Below are 12,624 nucleotides of genomic sequence, written 5' to 3' on the forward strand. Positions count from 1 at the left end.
TTTCATTATCCAAGCATGAGTATAGGATGCTAGGGTATAACAAAAAATGTCCAAGCCAAACTAATGGCTGCCTAAATGATGGCCTTTCCCAGGTAATCATTACCCCATTGATGGAGAATGAATGGGCTAATTGGCCAGGGTGGGGCTACTGATTAGCAGGCAGCAGGGGCAAACAATGAAAAAAATACCAGTTCTTTAAAAAGTATTATATGTTGCACAGGATTACTTAAACTCTGAAGAAAAAATGATTGAAAAGACTGTAAGTTATAATTCAGGAAAACAGACAAAGGAAACAAAATAAAAAGAACTGAACTGTTTATTTACTCTCACTTGCACTGCTGTTTTATTTAATATAAAACATTTAGGTTTCTACTTTGGCAGATTAGAAACTCTGGAGATGTTTTGTTATCTTAATGGTACACCACAAAATCTGTTTTTATGGATAACGTAAGTGGAATCGAATTGCAAACTCAAGCACCACTTTATGATCATTTGAAGTGTGGCAATACATATTTTGGCAAAATGCCCCATATTTATAAGCTAAATTAGAGGTATGCAATGCAATATTGTTGGTTGTTTACATTACTTTTTTCAATTGCATGTAACATATTTTATTTTTAAAAAAGTATATCAGGCAACATGTTGGTAAAGAATTTATTGATGGTGGTTGCTAACACTGTATTTCAAACTCAGAGAACCAACTAAAAATTGCATGATCTTTATTGTGGCAATAGATACAATACAAAGGCCTCTTGTTGATACAAATGGTTTAATCCTGTATCCCTAATGTGTCATACCTCCTTAACTTTGGTTTACAACTCCACTACACCTGAGACAAAATGGAAGACTTCTTGAATGGTCATTGGGGTGTTTTACTTCAACTTGGATCTTCTATGACAGAATATTAATACATTTCAAAAAAACAGTTTGCAATGCTTGTTAAGACATGCATTTTACCTCATGCATCATTAAAGTTACTGAACTCCTTACTGAATGGGCTGAGTATTTATTTTGAAATGATTTGCTGAAACATTACAGAAAGTGCATTTTGCTTTAATACATATTTTATATAAATTTGAAAAGCAGAACTGTCAGAAGCCCAAACGGAACAAATTATCTGACAGCATTCAATGAATAACTGGGTTTCTGCAGCACAGAAAGAATATCACAGCTAGAAGTTCTTTGAAGGGGGGCTGGTTCACCTTTGGTCACTGAAACATTGGAGCATTTTACAAATATTGAAACAATAGGGATAAAAAACTCCCTATCTCTGCAGTGAAGTTGCTGAGCAGGAAGTAACACTTTAAAAAAATGAGGGTATTAGCTGTTTTATGGTTTGCAACTCTGGGTGCTGCTGCACAATCTAAAAGTAAAAAAAATGCAATAATATGAAATGTTCATATCATCTTCAACAGCCCTTGTTACATCAGAATGCTCTGCTACACATTCTCGGAAAATCCAAAACTAATAGGAAGGAACTACTGGAGTGCGTCCAATCAATTTAATCGTAGCGTTAGAGGGAGGCATGTATTTCATTGAGCCCATGTTCATCAAATGACATTTCTACATTGATTTCAAAACTTTTGACATGCCGAGGATGACAGAAATGGGAGAAGTATCAAATCCCCCCCCCCCCCATTTAGGACCCATGTTTAAGCCCATCTCTGAGATTCATGGGAGTGGGGATCGATGTATAATATTTGCTGACCTGCAGTTTAATGCACAGTGGTTCAATGAACTGTTATAGACTCATCTTACATGTACTCTGCTCAGCAAATAATATCGCAGCTCTAGCATTCATGGTAGAAACACACACACACACACACACACACACACACACACACACACACACACACACACACACACACACACACACATACACACACACACACACACACACACACACACACACACACACACACACACACACACACACACACACAATTCTCACATCAGTTACTTTGTATGGAGGAAAAGAGGAATGCATGCCACCTAAGTATGTAGTTCTGATCCCCCAACTGAACTTGATGCTTTCTAAATGAAACAAAGCAAACCGATGGACAAAAAAAAAGGTGAATGGCATAGCCCCTCTCCAAATGCAGCCAAAACAAAAGCATAATAGCAAGGGATATAGAAACCAAGGCTCAGTTATACTGGTCAAAAGTTAAAAGCATGAATGTATTAAACATAAAGCAATGAGTAATTTTAAACTAGTACAAAATATATTGTGGGTATGGGACTTGTGAAGATGGTATGATGCACTCAAATTATAACAAGAAGATTTAAGGAATTTAATGTAAAACACAGATTACAGGTGATCTAATGCTACTTGCTTACATACCACATTAAAACATGTGCAGTGAGATAATCCATCTGATGATCTAAAGCAGTCATATACATACTCATCATCAGTTCATTTTCATAAAGCAACATACTTTTACATGGCTCTTGTGTATTCTGTTCTGTTGCTGGGTAGTTCTTACTTCCGTTGCCATGTGATCTCCTTTGGTTCAGGAAAAGGTACTCCTCTTTCAGCATGAGCATTACAGGCTCTTGATTAACAGTCCCTGCGTTTTCTTTGCAGTGCCGGTTTATATAAAACTAATCTCGTAACCGCATTCAATTCTTTTAGTTTATAAAATACATCTAAAGCTCATTCAAAGAGACTAATACACAATAAACTCTCAGAGAAAAAGATAACATCAGTTGCTGTTTTTCAAAAATAGATGTCAGGTTGTTGTTTCTTCTTCTTTTTCTTTCTTGAGTATTTGCCACATTTGATTATGAAATGTATAGTCTATTATTAATTAGTCCTATGTTCATATCTCCCAACCTCCAAGAGTTAAAACTCACAGCTATGACTTTTAAAAGTAGTAGCAGATGATCAGAAAAAAGAGCACGCTCCCATTTTAGACCAGAAGTTCTTTTGTTACTAGACCCATAATAATGTTTTTTTTTTCTTTTCATTTCAACAACTCCTAAACACAACAGTGAAACAATATGCTACGAATCACAAAAGAGGATGAACGTTACACATAAATAAAAAAATAGCTGACTATATCTTACCAGACCCAAAATAATGTGTACACTGTTAAAGAGGTCTACATTTGTGAAATAAATCAAGATACTTCAATGTTAGTATCAATAATACAAATTATTTTCAGTACCATTTTGTCTTGCATGACGAAACTTTCAACTTGTTTATAACAAGCCGCTTCTGCTTTATTCTAGACTGCTCAGCTTCATTCAAGGCTAAACTCATTTAACTTTTGTTTCTCATACACATTTTATCTGCAACTTTGTTTCACGAAATAATCAAATTACAGAATAATCCAGCATTTTGTCAGTCTGTTAATACATTTTATTAAAATTTGTATAATAGCTATCTGTTCTGTCTTGAGGCCTTAAAGCAAGCAGCATTTGTTTCTTGTCAATTTCTTCATATAAGCAATAAAAATGGTCTAATTCTTGGAATCTTTATAGGGTACTGTTGTTTTCTTTTGATTAAAATTAAGCTTTTTTACAGTCAGCTTGAAATGTCTGAAATGCCTATGTCTTCATGAAGACAGTCATGGGTGTGCTCAAGATTTTCTAGCCACCACCCTAGTATTACTTTCTCATTGTTCTTTTTCAAGAAGTTAACTTAGATCATAATTTTGGCACTTGTAGTCTTACCATTACAGTCTGTGCCCATATATACTCAAATGTAAAGAACAGCACTTTACTGCCTTCTTAAAAGTCTGAAATATATAGAGGATGCCAGATATATGTTTGCTTCAGATTACAGACTTATACTTTTGTCTCATTTTGTCTTGAAACATTTCCTATTTTTCTTGCTATGATTAGCAAACACTCATCAGTTAAATATTTGTGCTGCATGGAATCATTTTAACTAGTTATTACAGTATGCATATCTCTTTAACTTTATGTAATGCACACATACTTTAAGATACTGACATCTACATGTTGGTAGCAAAAATTAATTGGTCAGTTGTAATGTTTATGGTAGAGCTACATAATTTCATGTCGTTGCATATTTGCTTGCATATATATCTTTTGAGAAGAGGAAATATCTTTGAGACAGAAGCTTATAATGCACTTAACACTTCACATAATACAACAGCCAGTTCCTTTACAGATTTTCTCAAAGTGAACTTTTTCAAAGCAGCTTGATTAAATCTATTGTTCCTTAGAAGTGTCTCCAGTCCTTATGTGGCCACAATTAATTTTAAAACACCTGGTCTGTCTTGGTGGAGGTTCATTTTACTTTACATTCAAACAAGTAGGATGTTGTTAGGTGGATTTTGGTGTTTTATTTTTTCTTTTGTTACATCCTGCTTTGTGTACTCGGCATGTAGTTTTTCTAATATACTATACCACCATTACCCCCCCCCCCCCCCATCTAGGACAATGTAACCAATTGTAGTAAATCATGATTCACCGTCACTACTTGACAAGGTAGAAATACAAATTTATTGAACATAAATCACTACATAAATAAACCATTAGTTATCTGTTATAAGTAACAGAGGTATGAAGCTGGCAAGATGCACCAAAATCCCAACAGGAAGAGAAAGAAATTTACAGTCAAACCTACAAAAAATCCACTTATCTAATTCTATTTGCTTATATTACTACACTAAAATATTTAAGCCTTTGCTGGTTGCATACAGGGATAAAGCCCTGACTATGGCACAGGCAACTCAGATTCAGATACTGACTCAGGGACTTAACAGCTCAGGCAAGGCGGATAGGCATACCCATCCTGGTGAAGAGAGATGCTCACAATCAGGGTATATATACTCACACACACAGTTTGATTTCCCTGGTGGAGACCACAGAAACAACTGAACTATGCTGTCTGAGGGTGCTTGGGGTATCCTGCCGATGTCAGCTTTTTGCAGAAATGAGGGGCAGTCCATCACCAACAGCCACTCCATGCCTTGCTCTCGGGGTATTACAGGACAGGTACAAGGGTGGGAAGTAATAGGTAAAAATGCTCTCTCAGCAGCAGTATGACTCTGCCCCAGGATGCCTCACTCTTTTGGTGGCCCCAGACTTTGTCAGAGCAAATCCAGAGGAATTAGAAGAGTTGGTAGGCTCAACAATCAAGGGAAAGCTCACCTAGGCCAGACAATGGTCTGCTGTGCGAAAGTCAGAAATAGCTCCAAAGTATAGTACCAAAGCATTGATATACTTAGCTATCAGTTAATTTTCATAAAGCAGTTTCAAAATCCAGAATATCCTTTTACATAGTTCTTGTCACATGTTCATGTCTTCTCTGTTATTATGCATTCCCTTGTCACATGTTCTCCTCCTGTTCACTTCAGACTGCTTCCCTTTTAGCAGGAAAATTTCCATAAACCTGCCTTTAGATAAACAGATCTTAAAGTTTAATTGTATATCACGAATTGTACAAACACAATCTCATAACTACGGTAAAGTCTTTCTTTAGCCTATACAATGTATACAAAAATTGATTTAAAGAGGCAGATACACATTGCCTGCTCATAAAAAAGAGTAATATACCCATCAACTGTCAAACGAACAAGTAACTTAGAAACCCATGGCAGGCATTCTTCTCTTATATCTTTGTATATAGCGAGCCCACATATCTGAACTATCTTTATTCAAGGGATCATCTGGAATGGAGCCAGTCAATGAGATAATTCCAAAGAAGTATAAAAGGCCATCTAGGATGAAACAGAGAAGGCCATTTCAAGGTACTATGCTTTTAATGGCAACTGTTCAAAAAGTGGCCCTACTTTCATGAGTGAAGGCTCAGGCTATAATCACTTAATGCCTTTTGAAAGTATAGATCACCATCCAAGTCGTCAAAACACAAATGTTTGCAGTGGAAACATTCCTGAAGCAAGCACTGAAGACAACCCTATGCCTGGTGGCTTTCTGTTTAATGTGCTAGAGATCATTAGAGTTTTTTGACTTTCATGACAGCAAAAGAATACAGTCAGCTAGCCATTTGTCACTTGTTGAGCTACGGGTTTCTCTTCTTGTCACAGCACAAAGACAAAATCAGATTTTCTATTTTTATGTACAGATTTAGGTGAAATTGAAGCGGATTTTTAACATCTGGAGTGTCAGATAGCTCCTTCCCCTATGGTAGGATTGCCAAAAATTGGTTGAATGGAGAATACATTGCTTTAAAGAGAGTTCAAAGCTACCATATGGTGAAAAGTAGATCCCTATAAAAAATCAAGTAGATCTTCTAGTTTTCTACAGCATTACAATCCATCAAACCAATGTGATCATAACCAGGAACAAGTTCTTTCAGGAGATACATTTCATACGTGCAGACAGAGCTGGTTCAGGGAAGACGGAAAGTGAAATTTCCATTCAAAAAGTTGTGATGCTAAAGTAGACCTGTGTTTCTAGCGGAGGTGAGAGGCAGGTACTTATTTTTTGTCTGTCTTATATCAAATTGCACAACAGAAGAAGGTTTGTTTGTTGGCCATTTGGCTTCTAGTGTGCCTTTTGGTAAGTGTGGGTTACTGCAGAAGGAACACCCCTGTCTACAAGGTGCGACAACATCTGAGTTGGTTATATTATGTTAAGGGTGTGGGTATTATGCCCTCTGCAGAAAAATATGTTTCAGATTACACTCATCAAATTTTTATTTTTTGTTTGAAAGGAGAATTCAGTTAAGAGAACACTAATTGTCCACCCTGGATCTTTAAATAAGTGTTTAAATTTGCCATAGCAATAATGAATACACGTAGATCCTAGGAAGCAAGCTCTATATCCAGCACAGCATTGATATCATAGGAACAGATGTTAGAAGCTTTCCTAGGCAAACAAGAAGTTCTGAGTAACTTCATCTAAAATGCCTACTGGAACCAAGGAACATTGTAGAATAGCAAAGCCTTCTGTTCAAATCCAGTGAGTGGTTAAGAAAGGGGACACGAGAAGGAAGGATCCTGATGCTGACTGGTTTGCTTAAGGCACAAAAGACTGGAAATCACACACTGCAAGGCCTCTAAGGAATATTTAAAATTAAAGAAGAGGATTGGTTGTCTTGATCTGGGCAAAAAGGGAAGCTAAGTATGGGTGAAGGAAAAAAAGAGATTGCTGCAAGACAGATGAACCATTCAGCATTCCATTCTATTTGTCCTCATGAAGACAACAGAAATGAGGGACCATTGAATTCTCATCTTTGGTGAATACCTCTGCTTCTGAAAAAAACATTTCCAAATAAATCACTAGCTTCCCTAGAGGGACAGAAAACTCCAGGTCTTAGGTTGACTGCTGACTTAGGACAGCTGCTAACATGTTCTCTTCTGTTATTGTATGGGCTTCTGGTAGCAGATTCTACGGTTAAGAACCCAATCCTTTCCAGCAAAAAACAGGATTTGGTAGCCTTATTTACTGATGTACGAGGCAACTCTCTGGTTGTTGGTCCTTATTAACAATGGAGTAGGTTTCAGAAAATTCTCCAGACTCTTTGGAGAATACGGCATTGCTTTTAATATTACAAATTATGTGAAGACCTCCCTTCAAGGGATTCTACAATATGTTGGGAGTCCACTTATGACTGGTATTCCTTTATAGCCACAGCTTGCTACACCTGGAGGAGGAAAATAGGTGCTGCGCCTAGTCTTCTCCATCTTGCGGTCTCAGGATGCTTCTTCAGTCCTAGTTAGTTCCGCTGCATGGAACAGTTGTCCTCAGTTCTTGTAATAAATCCAAATACTCAGGTCCTGTAATAAAAAAGCTGCGGTGGTACAGCGGTAGCATTGTTGCCTCACAGCAAGAGGTTCTCCTGTTTGATTCTCAGCTGGAGTGCCTTCTCTGTGGAGTCTGCATGTCCTTCCCGCGGTCGAGTGGTCTCCGAAAGACATGCGTGAATGGGCATGCCTTCACTGAAGGTTGGGCATCGGGCTGGCAACTCGGCACCATAAAAATTTACGGCCAATCATTAACAGACCAGAGTTCTGCTGTGGCGACCCCTAACCGGGAAAAGCCGAAAAGACAAACAAACTCAGGTTCTGTAATAAAGACAGACACTCAGTTCTTTTATAAGGGCTCCTTTATTTGGCAGATGAGCACTGCTTAGACAACTGAGTATCATGTGGTTACAGCTGGGTGTTTATTATAGTTACAGTAGGAGTGTCAAAGATCAGTTCTGCCTATTTCATCTAAGGAGTGTATAGGGGGACTGGGTTAAGCTTTATTGAAACCACCCCTGATGAAGTGGTGGTACTGCCTTTGTGTGTTTGTGGGTGGGATTGGAAACATAAGATTCTTGAGCATTCATAGACATCTGTGCAAACACATCTATTAGTGAGTTTTCATTTCCAGAACTAAAACCTTAAGATAACAAGTGTGAAAACATAACTGTGATATTAAGTAAAGTAGAAGGGGAAGCACTGTGGGTTAGCATGCTGCCATCTAAGTAGTCACACTGCATTAATTATAGTTTTTAGAGTTATGTATTTTCATGCATTTTATTTGTTCTGGGGTTTCACTTTAAATTTATGCAATTAATTTAACTAATTTAATTGATTAATTTACTTAACTGATGAATGCCGGTGACTATATATATATATATTATATATATATATATATCTATATATATCTATATATATATATATATATATATATATATATATATATATATATATATAGATATATATATATATATATATATATATATATATATATATATATATATATATATATATATATATATGCTGAATATGAACTGTGTCCATTTATTTGTACTGAGGAAGAGCCTGTTGTACTTGAAAGCTTTGCTTATTAAATTGTTTTACATATATTCGGTGGTGGTCATAGCTCCTTTTCATCTTTTTGTACTTTGGACGTTTTATAAGGAGCTTGTTTTAGTGAACAAAGTTTTACTATATATTTTTGGGATTGGTGCTTTGCTTTAAATCTTTGTCCTTACGCCACATGGAAGCCAGCACTATGGGGACACAAACTGGATGTCCCATTATGGAAGCATTTCACCAACTTCTTGCACTGTGGGATAATCCTGTTTTATACATCTTCTAGTCTTCTGCAAGTGCTAGTAATTTTGTCGAGGCTGACTTTGGTTGCCTTAATCTAATACATAACCTGGAAAGTAAGGTACAGTCCTTTAAGCAGTTGTAATGGGAATGCTTAAGTTTTACAGCATACCTTGATAATGGAATTATAACTACAGGTTTATGATTACCAAGATGCCGACATATAGTAACAAATACTCTGAATTACTGAAAAAAATGGCAAGAACGAAAGTTAAAGTTAAGTAATGACTATATGAGATTTATGAATGAATATTTTATAACCATTGAAATGGATATAGTGCAGTGGTGTAGTGGTTAGCGCTGTCGCCTCACAGCTAGAGGTTCTCCCGTTCAATTCTCAACTAGGGTGCCTTCTGTGTTGAGTCAGTATGTCCTCCCTGTGTTCATGTCAGCTTCCTCCTGGTAGTCTGGTTTCCTCCCACATTCCAAAGACATGCCATAGGTGGATTGGATACTCTAAATTGGCCTTAGGTGTGAGTGTGTGGTGCACCCTGTGAGGAGGGTTGAGCCTCGAGCTGGCAACCTGACCCTGTAAAACCCGTACCTGCTATGGAAACAAGTGCTGGAGGGTGCTCATTGCCCGATGTGCTAAATGCACGGGAGCGAATCCAGGATTGAAATGGAACTCTCAGCTGAAATTAATGGTTTAGAAAATCGAATAGTTTGCCTAATTTCTGTACTGTTTCCTGTGAATTTAACAACATGACAGAAAGGCTGAAAGCTTTTGAATTAAGACTGATAACTAAGAAATGCAAATTACAAAGGGATTTGGATGATTTCACAAATTACCGCATTTTTAGCTGGCCAGAAATTGAGCAATCTAATAGGCTGAACTCTGTGGCTGAAATTACTTCCAGTCCTGAGGCTCTGAGATGCAGTGAAGCAGTTAGAGACTTGAATGCGTTTGAATATTACACAAGCGAACAGCCTTGTTGTGCCGCCAATGTGAACACAAACACTAATACTGGAAAAGAGACTTTAATGTCTAGAATCGATGATGGTGATTTTTTAGCAACACAATTCAGCCTACAACCTCCTATTCATGTGCAGGGCAGGGTGACAAACTTACTTGTACCAGGGGGAGAAGCAGCAAAAGGAACAATCATGTGCAAGTGGGACCGGCTACCAGAAGCCAAACCACTGCCAACAGGTAAAACCAGGAAGGTCCATTGTGAATTTGTCCACAAGCTCATTTACTGATGTGGAACGTTCTGTCCTCGATAACATTTGTCCTGTCTATAGACAGTGACTTCAGTAAATCATTACCTGAACTTAGACTTTTTGTACAGAACCTTGATTTAAAATTGTTATATGGAACTGATTCGTCTGCATTAATCAGAGATAATTTATCTATGCCCAGTACATTTATATCTATTAGTACACTGGTAGGTAATGCTTTTTATAAAGTGTGCAAACAGCAAATGTATGATTTGTATTTTAACAGTCACAGTGAAAGGTACTATAATTTGAAGGTGCATGAAAGGAAAGCACTTTACAACTGGAAAAGCTCATCCAGACTCTGGCACAGCTTGCTGTGAGGGAAAGATTAGTTTGCTTTTGATTTCTTGTATTTTATATTACTTTATTGCCTTTTTCTATTTTGTATACTATGATTTGTTTTCTCTACACTGTGTTTTACTTGTATTCTGTTTTTAATTGCATATTCAGACTTGAAAGAAACCATGGCTGTGTCTTTTGTGAGTCAGACAGAATTTTTTACCACCCTCTCACCCTGTTGCTGTTGTGTTGTTAAACACAACTGTCTTTCTAGATGCCTGCCCCATATGTTAATTTGACCACAAATCTCCTTCCCTATCCCCTTTCACTGGCTGGTGCGAGTAAGCAAAAAAATTATCATTTTGTGAAATCACTCACCTTCAACTATTTAAATATATTAGCCATCCCACTGTATTCCATAGTACCAAAACACAAAAGTGCCCACCCCTTTCAATCTATCTTGATCTTTTAAAATTAGTGGCTCTCTACTTAGACAGCTATAACTTAAGTTACCCCCTTTCATATCGAACTGCTCAGTGCACATGGCAGTGTTTAGGATATTAACCCATTTTTTTCATCTTACCTTTAAACATCTATTACAAGACCACCAGCTATTGGAGAGCCCACATTCTGCCTCTCAATAGACATCTTGGGAGTAGTGCTTCTGTTCTCTCCTGGTAAGAGAAGGAGTGCAGGGAAATTATTTCCTGGAGACTGCTGATCACCAGAAAGCCTAACAACTGCTTTATAGGTGACAGCTTGGAACCTGTGCTTATATTCTGTTCCTGGTGAGAGAAGAGCAGAGTGCATTGATTCCTGACAGTTTCTGGTTGGACTGTGAGTGTCTGGGCTTAACTTTTTCTGATTGGTCTAGTTGCTATTCAAAGTATCTACCAGGAAAAGGCTACAACTAGCCTACAGACCCTTACATCATCTGAGACAAGACTGTGGATCAACAAACAGGCTGTGACCTGCTTCTCATCTTGGGATTGGTGCTAACATTTTGCTACTGGTGTGAGAAGAAGTAAAGGACCATTGTATGTCAGCAGAGTTAAGCTGTGGTGACAGGAGGATTAGTAGTAGCCAGGCAGTAGCCATTCATGTGACTCCCCTCTTTTCAGCATTCTTGACAGGCTAATTCTTTGTTTTCATTAAGTACTGCTTGATTTGTTTCTAACTTCAGAATATCTGCCTAAATACTACATCCTTAAATGTTCAGGGTCTATGTATTAGTTTCCCCTCAAGTGTTTGGCAGTGCTCTGTAAAGACTCAGACACATTGAGTGACAATTTTCTTGCAAAAACATGATTGGAATTTCTCCAATACCTAGTTGCACACAGGACAACTAGTTTGCAGTTACAAGCACTGTCCCCATAGTTGCAAATCTGATACTAACATTGATTGGTATTCTCTCTCCAGCTGTCTAATCATTAAAAAAGGGTCTGTTGCCATGGATATGAACTTTCCCTCTGTCTCCATTACCAGCTTGGTGGATATGAGCATACTGAGGCAATGTAGAAATTACCTCATGTTTAATGACAACCAGTTAATTCTCAAACAAACTGATATGACATGTATTTACACAATGTCAGTGGAGGCAAAGCTCTCACATAAAAATACTCCTAATGTCAATAAGGTTGTCAGTAGCACACACGCTGCACCCATCACACACAATTCAAAGCAGACATATAGACCCACATATGCTGAGGCACTTAAATGTAACTTTCTTAAACTACAAAGACCTCCTAGATGAAGTACACATAATAAATACCCTCAACAACGCCAAATGCAGTCTTTCAAAACAACACCCACATCAACAAATAGAGCTACATTTCATGAAGCCTCTACCCCTAAGCCATAAGGCAAGTCAACACACAAGCCAACATTCTAGTCATTGGAGACTCCATTGTGAGACACACTGATGTCCCTCTCACCGGGCTGAGTAAGGAGAAAGTTACGGCCAGTTGCTTATCAGGGACTAGGATCCGCCACATTACGCATGCACTCGGGTCATTGGACCACAATTACCAATATGACTCAGCCATAGTCCATGTGGGAGTAAATGACCTGAGACATACCTCCC

Source organism: Protopterus annectens, chromosome 4.part1 (genome assembly GCF_019279795.1).
Source record: "Protopterus annectens isolate FY-2018-M chromosome 4.part1, PAN1.0, whole genome shotgun sequence".
Classification (NCBI taxonomy): domain Eukaryota; kingdom Metazoa; phylum Chordata; order Ceratodontiformes; family Protopteridae; genus Protopterus; species Protopterus annectens.